We start from the raw sequence: 19,152 nt of genomic DNA, 5'->3' as shown, positions 1-19,152 counted from the left end.
CCTCAAATTACATTTATAAAGTGTCAAAACAGTTGTTTATTATAGTTTGCTGTGTGTTTTGAATAAATGTGTGTGGAAAATTATTTCTGCTTTACTTTTTACTTCCTTATTTCTGATTGTAAACCTTTATTACACTTATAAAATGTTGTGAAAGTGTAGGAACATGGACCCACAACAGGGGGCATAAAAGAACGGGCAATGGATAAGCCAAACAGTAACAATTTAATGTTGCAAAATTGTGCACAACGGAATACAGACAATCAGTTTGGGACTACAGTCAATTACACGTTGGGTGACGTGTGGGCAGGCTTGAGGATAGGAGACGCCCGTCCAGAACCGAGCCGGATCCCACACGGCCCTCACCGCCAACGGACCTGAAGAACACCGGAGCCGCCAAGTCCTGGGTCCCCAGGTGGTCACCGTCTTCAGCTGTCAGAACTGGTACTGCTGGCAGAGAACAGAAATAGCACAGGTGAGTGTGAGTACGCACACTCAGTAATCCCACAGTCTGTGTTCAGTAAGGAGGGAGAACCTCCACCTCCAATCACACACTCGTACAGCTCCTGTGAAACCACTTATCTGGTTTGGGGTGTGAGGCGAACTCGTCGCAGTCCACACCAAACGCCAATACCGCAGATAAGGACATCGTCACAGGAAAACGGCTGCAACTGAGATCAGACTATTACACAAGGTTTAGTTCAGCAGAGAAAATTACCTCCAAGGTAGCTGATTTCTCGGCGAGGAGGTGGAGTTGCAGTCCGGCCTTTATGGTGATGTTGATGAGTTGACTGAGTGACAGCTGGTGCTGATGAAGAGTGACAGCTGTCACTCCCAGTGCCTCTGGCGCCCTCTCGTGCTTGAAGCCCGCACTCCAAGCAGGGCGCCATCTGGTGGTGGTGGGCCAGCAGTACCTCCTCTTCTGGCGGCCCACACAACATAAAACACAATAAAAGCATATATATTATATATATATTATATTTTTGTCCTGAAAAAAAAGAGACATAAAACTTGATTGTGGGATGCAGGGAGAGCTGTTAACAGCAATAATAAAACATTTATGCCAGGTGAGTGAACTGTCCAAAAAATGCCCTTGCACCCCAGAGGGTTAATAAAGTTGTTTGAAGGTGAACCCACACAAACATGGGGAGAACATGCAAACTCCACGAAAGGCCACACACACACACACACACACACACACACACACACACACACACACACACACACACACACACACACACACACACACACACACACACACACACACACGGCCTGGTTGGAGCCAGACTGAGTTTGGAAGCGTGCGTAGGATGACCTGGATTTGAAAAACAGTTTTGAACACTATGCAGCTGGAAAGCAATCTGGATTGCCAACTCCAGTCTGAATGAGGCCTAACGTGCAAAAAAAGGTGGATATTTTTCTTCTTCTTATAACCTGAACTCTTATTTCTGATGGCTGAGTGAGACTCGTACATTGTGCCTTCACAGAATTTTGCGCAAAATATTGTGCTTAACCTTTTGTATGAAGTCATACAAACTGCTTCAGGAGAATACTTTAGTTCTGTTGAAGACGTCAGGTCCAAGAACCTTCGCCGCTGCTGTTGCATCCGTCCATTGCCTGCTGTGGATCCTGAAGGAAGCTGGGATTTGACACATTTTTCCCTCCTCATGATTTTGAAATCATTAAGTACATTTTTCTTGAAAACAGTGATTTGTGTCCGCCGGGGGACATTTAGCCGTCGGCCGCCTCCTGGAATGTTTTGACGTGTCATTCCGGGACGTGTGATGGAAAGGACAGTGACATGCAGTGACAGTGACCACTGCGCCCGTGTTCATGCAGCCTCCACACAAGTCAGACGGGACAATGACAAAACTCCTGCCAGCGCTCCAGTGTCCTAATGTCACACACGTCCACACAGTTTTACTTCAAACTTCTGACCCGCCCCTCTCGTTCCCAGCTTCCTTTTATTCACAGCCTCAGTGTTCCAACATCCCACCCCCACCCCTCTGATTCACATTTGTCTCCTCCACACTCTCTCCGTCTGTCTGTCTGTCTGTCCTGCCATGTCTTCGGCCTCCATGGCGCCCTGTGCTCTCGCCGTGCTGCTGTCTAACATATGCTTCCCAGGCAGCGTCCCGTCCCCGAGCTGCTCTGAGTCTTGTCGGCTTCATGTCGAGTGAGGATGGGCATTTGACAAGTCCTCCAGGCATTGCTCTTTGTCACCAACGCTTAGCCTCAACACTCAACCTGCACGTGCACCATCAGCTGCACCAGCGGCCCGTCTGCACGCTGCTGCAGGATCTGATTACTGCACGCCCACATGTGGACACATGAGCACACACACACACACACACACACACACACACACACACACACACACACACACACACACACACACACACACACACACACACACACACACACACACACGAGGGAAAACACACTGAGGAAAACTAGAGCACCAACGCTTTGGACAACACTGAAAATGGTCTTTTTTTTTTTAAATCTCACCACCCTGGATGCAGCTCAGCGTGTCCTCTTTTATTTTAACGCCCTCCTCAGTTTGCACTTTTATTTTAAGCTTGAATCAATTATTTATCTGAAGCTTTAACTCGACCTGTTTCATTATGTGTTTGTTTTTGAGGATCTTTCTGTATTTGTGCTGCAAAACACTTTAGAACTTTTGTTTATGTCCCAAACAAATAAAGCTTATTATTAATTTCAATATTATTGTTTTTGTTGATGTTTATTTATTTATTTATTTATTTATTTGATTACACAAAAACTACCGAACCATTCTGTCATTTTCTAAACCTGCTTATTGCAGTTAAGGTTCACGGGGACTGGAGCCTATTCCAGTGGTCTTTCAGTGAAAGGCGGGTTCACCCTGGACAGGCAGCCAGGTTGTTGCAGGGTCACAACTCACACCAGGTTAGAGTTACCAGTTCACCAAACCTGCATGTCTTTGGAAGAAGACAGAAGCCGGAGTAGGACAGAGTCACGGGTTGTTGATAGGTTAGTGGTTCGGTTCCAACTTTCCCTGAGCAGAATAAGAGCCTGGCGTCCTGTCCAGGGTGTTCCCCACCTCACACCCTACAACTGCTGGGATAGGCTCCAGTCCCCCCGTGACCATTAGATGAAGATGAGTGAGTGAGATGGACTCTGAAGCAGTTTTAAATAGAGTGGTGGATCCAGGATTTTTTTTCCAACTTTAAAAAATTTTTTGGAAGAGACCAGGTACCTGTTGGAGTGTGTCAGCTGAGGGCGGAGGTGTGTGGTTCGAGTTATCCAATAGGACCTTTTTGATGGGATTTCGCCAGTGTTCATGGAAACTGGCTGAAAATGCACCAACCCACCAGCAGATGTGGGTGAAACCATAACATCCGCCCAGAACCTGATCTCGGACTGGTTTTTGCACCCATGTCCCGTGTTGGACTTTACCTATGTGTCCCGTCTGTGTCCAGGCCGTGTAGGTCTACTTTGGGCACAGTAATGCCTTTGTCTTGGTGCTGCACTCTGTCAGTGGTCTCAGACTGATCCCTCCTCAAATGTTATTGGTGTTGACAGGCGGTGAAGCCGTGTTGGAAATTAGGAGTCTCTTTGTCCCGTTGTGTCTAAGAGTCTTTCAGAGCTGCTGTCTGAGGCGAATCTATTCCACAGATTAGGTGGTTCCTCTGTGAGGCCACAAAAGCCTTCCAATATTTCCCACATACATTACGTCACACAACCACCATGTCCACCAGTTTTCATGAATACATGAGAGAGACAATAGAATCAGGGCCTGGTTGCTAGGCAACATGCTAATTATCATTAGCGTCTGTTAGATTTCTTATTGTTACTTCATCTGTTGGTGCCAGCAGAGCATCCTTTGTGGTCTAAAATATGTTTGGTTAACGTAATATTTGGCTTGAATTTTCTTGCATTTCGTTCCTTATGTCTCTCCATGTGGATCCGTGGTTCTGATGGACTCTCTCCATACAGTCCAGTCCTGAAACAGCTTTCCTTGAATCATCCTTCTCTTCTTGTACTTACATGCTCATCTTTATTTTGCTCATGTATTCAACATCTCTTCTCATCACATGTCCAAACTACCTCAACCTTCTTCGCTGGACTTTGGTAGATGTTTCTCCAGCTTTTGTTGTTCACCTGATTCTACACTGTCTCATCATGTCCACTTGTGTAACGCCACACATTCACCTCAGCATTCTCACTTCTTCTCCTGCACTCCATGTCTCAACCCCATACTCCACTGATTGTCTTATGAACCTGAATCGATGCTCTCTTCCATTTGTTCCCCAGTTCTCCATCTTCAGGTCCTGCCAATTTGCACTGTGTTGCAAATATGACTAAGAACTTCCCAATCAGGGTAGTTTTGTGTGAAATAGTTCCTACTTTAGTTCTCAGCTGTTGTTGGGAAGCGGTCCAGTCTGACATTTCTGTGGAAGCTTCTTTTCTCCTTGACTTCATCACACGTCTTCTTTGTGTTCAAAGACACAAAATTCAGTTTTGGTGTTTGGGGTCAAATTAGTTTTCCCTTAATGAGTCATGGAAGGATCAGCGAGCACAAAGAGACGGGAAATAAATTTATTGGCCAGCTCGGTGCTGAACTGTGTCTATCTGTATAAAGACTGTAAATGTCTCTCAGAAGAGATCAAAACACCAAAAACCTTCTCAGTTCCTCTGATATGCAGATGTTGGAGAAAAAAAAAAATCCATCAGAACCATAAGAAGCTGAAGTTGAGGTCAATAAGGTCATTTTTGCTTAAGGTTCAAGATCTTCTGTGTGTTCAATAAAACTTCATGATCAGATGACTCATACCCCACTTCAAGCGTCAGGTGGCAAACAGCAAAAACAGCAGGAGGTGAGTAAGACAATGAGCTTTTCAACGATGAGCCTGCATTGTACTGGTTTGCAGTGAAGATAGTTAATTAGGATTAAGGTGCTCGGCTGGATTTGATTAACTGATCCTGAAAGATGCTGAATTGTGAGTCTTCTGATAGAACTACATTTCTCACCAGCCCTGCTCCTGAAGATCACCTGTCCAGTGTGTTTTCCAGCTCTCCCGGCTCAGGTGTGGTCACCAGTTAGGACCTGGTAAATGCCGAGTTTGACTAATCAGCTGTGATTGCAGCAGGGTTGGTGCCCACGGCTGCAGAACCTGCTGCTGAAGGTGAGGTCCACTTTTTACTGTCAAAAAAATCCTGATTGCTCTCTGACTCCCCTGTGAAACATTTTCACCACATAAAAGTAGAGTTTTACAAAACGAGCAAAGAGTATCTGAGTTGAAATCCGCTTGTTCCTGTGGGGTACCATGATGAATGCTTGGAGGAGATGAGAAGCTGACACTGGTTGTGACACAGGACCAGAGGAGCGTGCACTCAAAGCCGGCCGCGCCAACCTTTCCTCCTGCCAGCTGTAAACTGTTTTAAGTAGGATGGCGATCAGTAAGAGCTTTAAGAATCAGGCTGGGAGGTGGGCCGTCATCCTGACATTTTCTTCTGCTTCTGAATCACGGCTGTGCCGGTAAATGTCACCCACTCCACATGCAAACATCCATACATGTATGAAGGTTTGTCATGCAGGTGATCCTCAGCTGATGTTTAAACCCAAACCGTTTCACGCGTTTAGAGCAGGAAGCTGGAAAACTGAAGGCGGGTTTCCGTTACCGTCCAGTCTGTGCATGCCTAAGTAACTAACTGAGGTCACATGACCAACAGAAAGTCCCATGACATTCTGAAATACTCGGAATGGTCAGATCATTCTCACACTCAGCTCCTCACATTTTGATGCAAAACCATTTCTAAGTGACCAGGCATGAAGATATGACAGGTTTGCAGTGAGATTGTGTAGGTGTAACAGGTGTGGATGGAGAGCTTCTTAAACCTTATAGCCCTCTGGTCACATTAGCCACAAGCGGCGGTGGTGGCGGCTATTCATTATCAATCCGAGTTGGCATTTTGCAGCAACAAAGACAAGATGGAAAGATGAAAGATGGAGGATTTTACTCTGAAATATCTTACATATTTCTCTATAAATCTGGTATTTTTCATATATTTTGGAAAAGTTAGCAAGAAATAAACACTTCTAAAACCGAAAAAGGTTGTTTTTGTAGGCAGATAACATCTATGAAGTGATTTACAAGTCATCTTACACCACGGTAACACCCATCAACCGACAAAACCAAAGGCTTGTCACCATCATTTGTAGCTCATGTGACTGTAGGGAAAGAGAAGGCAGCACTCCAGTACTAAACAAAACAAAGGAATAACAGCATTTAGAGAGCTGCTAGTCTGTCGCCATGACTTTTGGAATGATCGTTCTCCTGAGATGACAAAAGCCAGAAGTCACGTTTCACTCTGTGGAAACGCCATCAATTCACTGCTATGTTTTATCAGCATTCTGAAAATATCACATAACCTTTGTTCACATCTGTAATGGAAATCTATCTTTAGTGGGGAGTTAATGTGGTTTAAATAAAAGTAAATCATTAATAATTGCATTTAAAATCAAAATCGCCAGTGCTGATAGAACAGACCATCATATTGTGTCAGAGAAAGACCCCAGACTGGATTTATACCTTCAGATTGTAGATCACAAACTGCAGGGATCATGTGATACAAACATGTACTGAAGACACAACAAAGATCCAATACACAAGTAAAAACATGAGATAATGTGAGGAAGACGGTAAGTGGAGATGGTGCAGAAGACAACACACACACACACACACACACACATACAGTGAGGAAAATAAGTATTTGAACACCCTGCAATTTTGCAAGTTCTCCCACTTAGAAATCATGGAGGGGTCTGAAATTTTCATCTTAGGTGCATGTCCACTGTGAGAGACATAATCTAAAAAAAATTATCCGGAAATCACAATGTATGATTTTTTAAATAATTTATTTGTATGTTACTGCTGCAAATAAGTATTTGAACACCTGTGAAAATCAGTGTTAATACAGTAGCCTTTGTTTGCAATTACAGAGGTCAAAGTGGATTTTGGTCCACTCCTCCATACAGATCTTCTCTCGATCTTTCAGGTTTGGAGTTTCAGCTCCCTCCAAAGATTTTCTATTGAGTTCAGGTCTGGAGACTGGCCAGGCCACTCCAGGACCTTGAAATGCTTCTTACGAAGCCCCTCCTTAGTTGTCCTGGCTGTGTGTTTGGGGTCATTGTCATGCTGAAGACCCAGCGATGACCCATCTTCAATGCTCTTACTGAGGGAAGGAGGCTGTTTGCCAAAATCTCGCAATACATGACCCCATCCATCCTCCCTTCAATACGGTGCAGTCGTCCTGTCCCCTTTGCAGAAGAGCACCCCCAGAGTATGATGTTTCCACCCCCATGCTTCACGGTGGGATGGTTTTCTTGGGGTTGTTCTCATCCTCTAAACATGGTAAGTGGAGTTGATTCCAAAAAGCTCTATTTTGGTCTCATCTGACCACATGACCTTCTCCCATGCCTCCTCTGGATCATCCAGATGGTCACTGGTGAACTTCAAACGGCGTGGACATGTGCTGGCTTGAGCAGGGGGACCTTGCTGCCCTGCAGGATTTTAAACCATGACAGCATCATGTGTTACTAATGTAATCTTTGTGACTGTGGTCCCAGCTCTCTTCAGGTCATTGACCAGGTCCTCCTGTGTAGTTCTGAGCTTTCTCAGAATCATCCTTACCCCACAAAGTGAGATCTTGCATGGTATCCCAGGCTGAGGGAGATTGACAGTCATCTTGTGTTTCTTCCACTTTCTAATAAATAATCATAACAGTTGTTGTCTTCTACCAAGCTGCTTGCTTGTTGTCCTGTAGTCCATCCCAGCCTTGTGATGGTCTACAGTTTTGTCCCTGGTGTCCTTAGACAGCTCTTTGGTCTTGGCTATGGTGGACAGGTTGGTGTGTGATTGATTGAGTGTGTGAACAGGTGTCTTTTATACAGGTAACAAGTTCAAACAGGTGCAATTAATACAGGTAAAGAGTGCAGAATAAGAGGGCTTCTTAAAGAAAAATTAACAGGTCTGTGAGAGACAGAATTCTTGCTGGTTGGTAGGTGTTCAAATACTTATTTGCAGCAGTAACCACCACTTTTTGTGATTAGAAGCCATCATATGTACCTGTAAAAGAAAAATAACGGCACCAGAGTCTTCTCCCTTTAGGGTGACGTTGTCCTGCCAGTGGAGGGAGAGGATCATGTGTCACTCTGGGGGACCTCTAAATCTTATCTGATTGAGTTCAGATTTGGTCTGAACCTATAAAACCCCAAGTGGAACAAAAACAACATGTGGCCAAAAGTCTCTCACAACTTTTATTTTTCCACTAACATGAATAGTCCTCAACTGGCGTATTTAGAAATGTTTCCCTAAATAAGCACAGTATTTCACAGTATTTCAGTGTTTCAGCCCTTTGCTAATGATGTTGTCCAGCATGTCCAATGTGATCTTATATCGCTGTCTCACTTTTGAATATTGTTTAATAATGTTTCCACATATCAAGTTTATCATGTTTAAGAAAAGCAAAAGCTGCAGGACATGATGGATGTTTGAAAGATGAGACATAATATGTGTTCTCCCAGCAACAAACATGCACGTTGTTATAATTACGAATGTTACATATTTGTCTTTAATTCTTATTTCAGTCCAATGTTCATTTATGTGTTGGTCATGATTTAAAAAAACATAATCTGGACATCAGAATACAGACGCCGTATGTTAGTAGTTTGTTCCTCAGATTGCAGTTTTCCACGACCACTTAAATCGATAAATTAAAACCACCAGTTATAACTTCAATTTCAATTCAATTTTCAATTTATTTTCATTTATATAGCGCCAAATTACAACAGAGTTGCTTCAAAGCGCTTCACACAGGTAAGGTCTAACCTTACCAACCCCCAGAGCAACAGTGGTAGGAAAAAACTCCCTCTGAGGAAGAAACCTCAAGCAGACCAGACTCAAGGGGGTGACCCTCTGCTTGGGCCATGATACAGACACAAATTACAGAACAATTCACGGACAAATATACAAGAAATGTTATTGGCGCACAGGACAGGAGGATCGCCAACACGAATACAACTCCCATCTCTGGATGGAGCTGCACCTCAATAGCAGGGTGTAGTGGCTGGGTTAAGGCATGTCGGGATATGTTTAACCTGATGTCTTCTATTTTCTTCCCAAAGTAATCTAGTTAATATGAGAACACAGAGTCAAGATGGCGGCCGGTGTGGTCTTTGGAGACGCCGGTGTAGCTGCAGTCCTTGTCACTTATGTTCTGCTTTCAAGTACCTCCTGCTATATGGTCACTAACCAAAAGCCAAAAATTTACAACTCGCCGTCCTCGAAAGTGCTCAGAGGGTGGACACTCCTGTTAGTTTCTGGGAATTTACACTGGTCCCCCAGTCCAGTCAGCGATACAAAGTTAACAGGTGCGTTAGCACCGCTAGCAGCTAGCTCCGGAGAGGCGACCCACGACGGGGTTGCCCCGAAGGCTACGTGCCCAGCAGTCCTGCGGCCCCCACCTCCAGTGGAGCTAACAGGAGGGTTAGCACCGCCAATAGCTTGCATTGGAGAGGCGGCCCATGACGGGGGTCGCACCGAAGGCCCGTGCCTAACAGTCCAGCAACCCTCACCACCAGCGGAGCTAACAGACGAACTACTACTGCTTACAGCTAGCATCGGAGAGGTGGCCCTCGACGGGGTCACGCCGAAGGCTATGTGCCCAGCAGTCCTGCGGCCCCCACCTCCAGTGGAGCTAACAGGAGGGTTAGCACCACCAACAGCTAGCACTGGAGAGGCGGCCTTCAATGGGGTCGCACCGAAGGCTACGTGCCTAGCAGTCTAGTGGCCCCCACCACCAGCGGAGCTAACAGGAGGGTTAGCGCCGCCAACAGCTAGCATCAGAGAGGCGGCCTACGGCGGGGTCACATCGAAGGCTACGTGGCCAGCAGTCCAGCGGCCCTCACCACCAGCGGAGATAACAGGAGAGTTAGCTTTGCTAACAGCTAGCTCCGGAGAGGCGGCCCTTAACGGGGTCGTGTCGAAGGCTACGTGCCCAGCAGTCCAGCGGCCCCCAACACCAGCGGAGCTAACAGGAGAGTTAGTACCGCTAGTAACTAACACCGGAGAGGTGGCCCTCAACGACGACGCGCTGAAGGCTACGTGCCTAGCAGTCCAGTGGCCCCCACCACCAGCGGAGCTAACAGGAGGGTTAGCACCACTAGTATCTAACACCGGAGAGGTGGCCCTCGACGAGGACGCGCTGAAGGCTATGTGTCCCCTAGTCTATCAGTCTTTTCAATCACTGCTATGGCCCAGAGCTTGCAGCAAAGGCCGAGGGGTTACACTCGGACTAACCTCTTCTTTCCCGGCAGTATCCCTTTCCGCACACACTATTCTATTTCAGCAGTAGGTGACTGATCTTAAACATAGTAAGTCATACAAATCTAAGCATATTTCAATCTCGCTGGTAGGCAATACAACTGCTTCTAGACTACTGTTATTTATCTTGTTATTTATTGGAAATGTTGAAATTAACCCAGGTCCTGACTCAAATGTATTTATCCCACTTTTTATGTATTTTTTAAGTTATTACGTCAACTTTTATACACTTACTAGTGCTGGAACGTACACATCTATCACAGAATGTACACCTCCAAACCTATCATTTCCTACTCCCACTCTGTTGCACCACTGTGCCCCCCTCATAAAACTGGACTCTGCTCCTGTACTTCCCTTTTTTTATAGTACAGAACCAGGTCCCAAACCAAAAAAGGGTAAACGAGTTTGTCATTCCAGGAAAAATCCAAAAACTTTATACCAGCTTAGTAGAAGCAAAGGTCTCAAAATCTGTCATCTAAATATACACAGCCTTGCACCAAAAATAGATGAACTGAAAATTATACGAGCACAAACCAAAGCCCATGTAATGGCAATCAGTGAATCCTGGTTAACACCAGAAATTCCTGATTCTTTTCTCTCCATTGAAACTATAGTTTATATCAGAAAGACCGTATTGGTAAATGTGGAGGTGGAGTGGCGCTCTATGTAAGTCAAAATTATGCCCACTCCATATCAAAAATGGAAACTGCTTCGGAGTGACTGCAGCTAGTTATAAATTTTACAAATCAACACGCAATTACAATTATAATAATGTATAAACCTCCGAATGTAAATCCAAACCTATATGTGTCTCAACTCTCTGATAAATTAAAATTAGTGAATACAAAGGAATTGATCGTACTCGGAGACCTAAATCTGGACTGGAATGACAGCTCATCTAAACCATTAAAGGCTCTTGCAACCAAACTTGGACTTACTCAGTTAATCAAAAACCCAACTAGAATTGGAAAAACACGCAGCTCTGTGCTTGATCTCATCTTTACTTCTCAAGCCTCCAAATTCGCTCTCTCTGGTATAGTAGAAACTGCTATTTCTGATCATTTCCTTACATATGTAATCAGGAAAAAAGCCAAGAATACAAAAGGTCATGCTAGTCATCCAACTGTGACAAAAGTACTAAACTCTAATTTACCACGATTAAACGAAGAGACTGACAATATTGACTGGTCAAATGAAATGCAACTTAGAAACCCTGATCAAATCTTAATTAATTTCCATGAGAAAATCAAACTGTAATTACAAAATATACAACTGTTCCCGAACGATAAAACAACGGCAAAATAAATTACCTTGGATTAACTCCCAAATAATTAAACTTCTTAAAACAAAAAGTTACATCTTTAAAACAATATAGAAAAAACAAAACGCCAGAAAGTAAATATCAATTCAGGCAAATTAGAAATAAATGCACGGCCGAATTATACAAATCCAAAATTACATATTTTCAAAACTTAATTGTTCAAGCTGGATCAAATCCAAAAACGCTATGGCAAGTACTTAACAACATAACAGGAAACAATAAAAAGAATAACTTAAATAAAATTCAAATTAATATCGATGGTAACCTTGTCATGGAACACGAAAGGATTGCAAGTGCTTTTAATGATTATTTTATATCCTCTGTAAAGGAGTTATCCTCTGTCTTCACATCTCCTGATGTTACAACAGTGCAGACAGGTCTTCAACCATTGTTCTCCTTTACAGAAGTCTCCCAACAAGACATATCTGCCACTTTTCAATCCTTAAAGGTTTGCTTGCCTCTACTGGTGGTTGGCTCTCACACTGCGGTATTGTATCACTTCCTGTTCCGGAGCACAGCGGTGTTTTTCTGTATCTGTTAGCTGTTTAATCTGCGCAGTTAGATTGATCTAGTTATCTAGATTACGATTTGTTTCCCAGTGTAATCTTTACGTGCCTTACTAAAGCACTCCTTCTGCTGAATCACCTCTAAATTATTTACACATTATTCACTTTGCTGTTTTTAGGAATCCGCTAGCTTAGCGTAGCTACTAGCTCTTAGCCGATTTAGCATGGCGGCTTCTCCTGTCTATCCTGCACTTTTCTGCTCTGGTGTGAAATATTTAGTTATTCCTCGGCCTCCTTTAGGCAGTAACGGTACTTGTAATAAGTGTAGCTTATTCGTAGCTTTGGAGGCCAGGCTGGGCGAATTGGAGACTCGGCTCCGCACCGTGGAAAATTCTACAGCTAGCAAGGCCCCTGTAGTCGGTGCGGACCAAGGTAGCTTAGCCGCCGTTAGTTACCCCCTGCAGACCCGAGCAGCCGGGAAAGCAGGCTGACTGGGTGGACTGTGAGGAGGAAGCGTAGCCCTAAACAGAAGCCCCGTGTACACCGCCAACCGTCACATCTCTAACCGTTTTTCCCCACTCGACGACACACCCGCCGAGGATCAAACTCTGGTTATTGCCGACTCTGTTTTGAGAAATGTGAAGTTAGCGACACCAGCAACCATAGTCAATTGTCTTCCGGGGGCCAGAGCAGGCGACATTGAAGGAAATTTGAAACTGCCTGGCTATGGCTAAGCGTAAATTTGGTAAGATTGTAATTCACGTCGGGCAGTAATGACACCCGGTTACGCCAATCGGAGGGTCACTAAAATTAACATTAAATCGGTGTGTAACTTTGCAAAAACAATGTCGGACCTCTGTAGTTTTCTCTGGGCCCCTCCCCAATCGGACCGGGAGTGACATGTTTAGCCGCATGTTCTCCTTGAATTGCTGGCTGTCTGAGTGGTGTCCAAAAAATGAGGTGGGCTTCATAGATAATTGGCAAAGCTTCTGGGGAAAACCTGGTCTTGTTAGGAGAGACGGCATCCATCCCACTTTGGATGGAGCAGCTCTCATTTCTAGAAATCTGGCCAATTTGCTTAAATCCTCCAAACCGTGACTATCCAGGGTTGGGACCAGGAAGCACAGTTGTAGTCTTACACACCTCTCTGCAGCTTTCTCCCCCCTGCCATCCCCTCATTACCCCATCCCGTAGAGACGGTGCCTGCTCCCAGACCACCAATAACCAGCAAAAATCTATTTAAGCATAAAATTCCAAAAAGAAAAAATAATATAGCACCTTCAACTGCACCACAGACTAAACAGTTAAATGTGGTCTATTAAACATTAGGTCTCTCTCTTCTAAGTCCCTGTTGGTAAATGATATAATAATTGATCAACATATGATTTATTCTGCCTTACAGAAACCTGGTTACAGCAGATGAATATGTTAGTTTAAATGAGTCAATACCCCCGAGTCACACTAACTGTCAGAATGCTCGTAGCACGGGCCGAGGCGGAGGATTAGCAGCAATCTTCCATTCCAGCTTATTAATTAATCAAAAACCCAGACAGAGCTTTAATTCATTTGAAAGCTTGTCTCTTAGTCTTGTCCATCCCAAATTGGAAGTCCCAAAAACCAGTTTATTGTTATTATCTATCGTCCACCTGGTCGTTACTGTGAGTTTCTCTGTGAATTTTCAGACCTTTTGTCTGACTTAGTGCTTAGCTCAGATAAGATTAATTATAGTGGGCGATTTTAACATCCACACAGATGCTGAGAATGACAGCCTCAACACTGCATTTAATCTATTATTAGACTCTATTGGCTTTGCTCAAAAAGTAAATGAGTCCACCCACCACTTTAATCATATCTTAGATCTTGTTCTGACTTATGGTATGGAAATAGAAGACTTAACAGTATTCCCTGAAAGCTCCATTCTGTCTGATCATTTCTTAATAACATTTACATTTACTCTGATGGACTACCCAGCAGTAGGGAATAAGTTTCATTACACTAGAAGTCTTTCAGAAAGCACTGTAACTAGGTTTAAGGATATGATTCCTTCTTTATGTCTCTAATGCCATATACCAACACAGTGCAGAGTAGCTACCTAAACTCTGTAAGGGAGATAGAGTATCTCGTCAATAGTTTTACATCCTCATTGAAGACAACTTTGGATGCTGTAGCTCCTCTGGAAGAGAGCTTTAAATCAGAAGTGTCTGACTCCGTGGTATAACTCGCAAACTCGTAGCTTAAAGCAGATAACCCATAAGTTGGAGAGGAAATGGCGTCTCACTAATTTAGAAGATCTTCACTTAGCCTGGAAAAAGAGTCTGTTGCTCTATAAAAAAAGCCCTCCGTAAAGCTAGGACATCTTTCTACTCATCACTAATTGAAGAAAATAAGAACAACCCCAGGTTTCTTTTCAGCACTGTAGCCAGGCTGACAAAGAGTCAGAGCTCTATTGAGCTGAGTATTCCATTAACTTTAACTAGTAATGACTTCATGACTTTCTTGCTAACAAAATTTTAACTATTAGAGAAAAAATTACTCATAACCATCCCAAAGATGTATCGTTATCTTTGGCTGCTTTCAGTGATGCCGGTATTTGGTTAGACTCTTCTCTCCGATTGTTCTGTCTGAGTTATTTCATTAGTTACTTCATCCAACCATCAAACATGTTTATTAGACCCCATTCCTACCAGGCTGCCTCAAGGAAGCCCTACCATTATTTAATGCTTCGATCTTAAATATGATCAATCTATCTTTGTTAGTTGGCTATGTACCACAGGCTTTTAAGGTGGCAGTAATTAAACCATTACTTAAAAAAGCCATCACTTGACCCCAGCTATCTTAGCTAATTATAGGCCAATCTCCAACCTTCCTTTTCTCTCAAAAATTCTTGAAAGGGTAGTTGTAAAACAGCTAACTGATCATCTGCAGAGGAATGGTCTATTTGAAGAGTTTCAGTCAGGTTTTAGAATTCATCATAGTACAGAAACAGCATTACTGAAGGTTACAAATGATCTTCTTATGGCCTCGGACAGTGGACTCATCTCTGTGCTTGTTCTGTTAGACCTCAGTGCTGCTTTTGATACTGTTGACCATAAAATTTTATTACAGAGATTAGAGCATGCCATAGGTATTAAAGGCACTGCGCTGCGGTGGTTTGAATCATATTGTCTAATAGATTACAATTTGTTCATGTAAATGGGGAATCTTCTTCACAGACTAAGTTAATTATGGAGTTCCACAAGGTTCTGTGCTAGGACCAATTTTATTCACTTTATACATGCTTCCCTTAGGCAGTATTTTTAGACGGTATTGCTTAAATTTTCATTGTTACGCAGATGATACCCAGCTTTATCTATCCATGAAGCCAGAGGACACACACCAATTAGCTAAACTGCAGGATTGTCTTACAGACATAAAGGACATGGATGACCTCTAATTCCCTGCTTTAAACTCAGATAAAACTGAAGTTATTGTACTTGGCCCCACAAATCTTAGAAACATGGTGTCTAACCAGATCCTTACTCGGATGGCATTACCCTGACCTCTAGTAATACTGTGAGAAATCTTGGAGTCATTTTGATCAGGATATGTCATTCAAGCGCATATTAACAAATATGTAGGACTGCTTTTTTGCATTACGCAATATCTCTAAAATCAGAAAGGTCTTGTCTCAGAGTGATGCTGAAAAACTAATTCATGCATTTATGTCCTCTAGGCTGGACTATTGTAATTCATTATTATCAGGTTGTCCTAAAGTTCCCTAAAAAGCTTTCAGTTATTCAAACGCTGCAGCTAGAGTACTGACGGGACTAGAAGGAGAGAGCATGTCTCACCCATATTGGCCTCTCTCATTGGCTTCCTGTTAATTCTAGAATAGAATTTAAAATTCTTCTTCTTACTTATAAGGTTTTGAATAATCAGGTCCATCTTATCTTAGGGACCTCGTAGTACCATATCACCCCAATAGAGCGCTTCGCTCTCAGACTGCAGGCTTACTTGTAGTTCCTAGGGTTTGTAAGAGTAGAATGGGAGGCAGAGCCTTCAGCTTTCAGGCTCCTCTCCTGTGGAACCAGCTCCCAATTCAGATCAGGCAGACAGACACCCTCTCTACTTTTAAGATTAGGCTTACAACTTTCCTTTTTGCTAAAGCTTATAGTTAGGGCTGGATCAGGTGACCCTGAACCATCCCTTAGTTATGCTGCTATAGACGTAGACTGCTGGGGGGTTCCCATGATGCACTGTTTTCTTTCTCTTTTTGCTCTGTATGCACCACTCTGCATTTAATCATTAGTGAGCGATCTCTGCTCCCCTCCACAGCATGTCTTTTTCCTGGTTCTCTCCCTCAGCCCCAACCAGTCCAGCAGAAGACTGCCCCTCCCTGAGCCTGGTTCTGCTGGAGGTTTCTTCCTGTTAAAAGGGAGTTTTTCCTTCCCACTGTAGCCAAGTGCTTGCTCACAGGGGGTCCTTTTTGACCGTTGGGGTTTTACATAATTATTGTATGGCCTTGCCTTACAATATAAAGCGCCTTGGGGCAACTGTTTGTTGTGATTTGGCGCTATATAAAAAAATTGATTGATTGATTAAACAACTCTCACACACAGCATGTCACTGGCTTAACAACGAACTTCCTGAAGACACACTCTGAAAGCTTTGTACCTTTGTTTCACCATCTGATCAATTTATGTATTAGACTCTCTGTGTTCCCATCTTCCTGGAAAACTGCCCATTCCCATATTTAAATCAGACAACCCTACATGCATTTCAAATTACAGACCAATAGCTATACTTTCAACAATATCAAAATTACTAGAAAAAACTCTGTATAATCAATTTATCAACTTCCTGGAGAACAACCACCTGCTCAGTGACTCTCAGTATGGTTTTCGGTCCAAACGTTCCACTATGTCTGCTCTTCTACTGTTCACTGAACATATACGGTCTGCTTTAAACAAAGGACAGGTTACAGGTGCAGTTTTTATAGATTTCCGTAAAGCATTTGATACAGTAAATCTCATTTTACTAAGTAAACTTCAGTCCTTTAAGCTGTCCCAAAGTGTGCTTGACATGATTACATCCTATTTGAGTGGCAGATCTCAAATAGTCAAAATTGGTCAAACTAAATCTCATCCTCTTAAATACAATATCGGTGTACCACAAGGGAGTACTCTTGGTCCATTACTGTTTCTTCTTTATATTAATGATCTTCCACTTATATGCAATTATTCTAACGTTTTATTGTATGCAGATGTCACTGTACTCTTTTACTCCGACTCAAACCCAATTTTGTAATGCTAAATGTCATCTGATCTCAAACACTCCAAAATTGGCTAACAGATCACCACCTTAGTATTAACATGAAAAAGACAGAATGTATTGTATTTTCATTCCCCCAGGAAGCAACTCCAAATGTGCAACACAATCATGTTCTCCGATTACAAACTGCACATAACAACAACCTATAATATCTTGGTGTGCTCTTGGATTCTCATCTAATTACAAAGAACATGTCAACTCTCTGACCAAGAAACTGCAACAAAAACTGTATGTCTACAACAAATCAGACCATATTTGACAACCTCTGTTTCTCATACGTACCTCCATGCTGTAGTCCTCTCCTCTATCTCCTATTGTTTGCCTATATGGTCTCTCACCACAAATGATGTTCTTGATCCTGTGGCTCGACTGTACAACAGAGCTTTTAAAATTCACTCTCAACTTCCAGGTTGGACCCACCATTGTATAGCTCTGTCCAGATCAAATGCTCTGACCTTCAACAACTACACTCAACAAAAATATAAATGCAACACTTTTGGTTTTGCTCCCATTTTGTATGAGATGAACTCAAAGATCTAAAACTTTTTCTACATACACAATATCACCATTTCCCTCAAATATTGTTCACAAACCAGTCTAAATCTGTGATAGTGAGCACTTCTCCTTTGCTGAGATAATCCATCATACTTCACAGGTGTGCCATATCAAGATGCTGATTAGACACCATGATTAGTGCACAGGTGTGCCTTAGACTGCCCACAATAAAAGGCCACTCTGAAAGGTGCAGTTTTGTTTTATTGGGGGGGGATACCAGTCAGTATCTGGTGTGACCACCATTTGCCTCACGCAGTGCAACACATCTCCTTCGCATAGAGTTGATCAGGTTGTCAATTGTGGCCTGTGGAATGTTGGTCCACTCCTCTTCAATGGCTGTGCAAAGTTGCTGGATATTGGCAGGAACTGGTACACGCTGTCGTATACGCCGGTCCAGAGCATCCCAAACATGCTCAATGGGTGACATGTCCGGTGAGTATGCCGGCCATGCAAGAACTGGGACATTTTCAGCTTCCAAGAATTGTGTACAGATCCTGGCAACATGGGGCCGTGCATTATCCTGCTGCAACATGAGGTGATGTCTTGGATGTATGGCACAACAATGGGCCTCAGGAATCTCGTCACGGTATCTCTGTGCATTCAAATGCCATCAATAAAATGCACCTGTGTTCTTCGTCCATAACAGAACGCCTGCCCATACCATAACCCCACCGCCACCATGGGCCACTCGATCACAACATTGACATCAGAAAACCGGTCACTCACACGACGCCACACACGCTGTCTGCCATCTGCCCTGGACAGTGTGAACCGGGATTCATCCGTGAAGAGAACACCTCTCCAACGTGCCAAACGCCAGCGAATGTGAGCATTTGCCCACTCAAGTCGCTTACGACGACGAACTGGAGTCAGGTCGAGACCCCCGATGAGGACGACGAGCATGCAGATGAGTTTCCCTGAGATGGTTTCTGACAGTTTGTGCAGAAATTCTTTGGTTGATGCAAACGATTGTTTCAGCAGCTGTCTGAGTGGCTGGTCTCAGATGATCTTGGAGGTGAAACATGCTGGATGTGGAGGTCCTGGGCTGGTGTGGTTACACGTGGTCTGCGGTTTGTGAGGCTGGTTGGATGTA

Source organism: Thalassophryne amazonica, chromosome 15 (genome assembly GCF_902500255.1).
Source record: "Thalassophryne amazonica chromosome 15, fThaAma1.1, whole genome shotgun sequence".
Classification (NCBI taxonomy): domain Eukaryota; kingdom Metazoa; phylum Chordata; class Actinopteri; order Batrachoidiformes; family Batrachoididae; genus Thalassophryne; species Thalassophryne amazonica.
The sequence above is the reverse complement of the archived record's forward strand: the minus strand, read 5'-3'. Positions refer to the sequence as shown.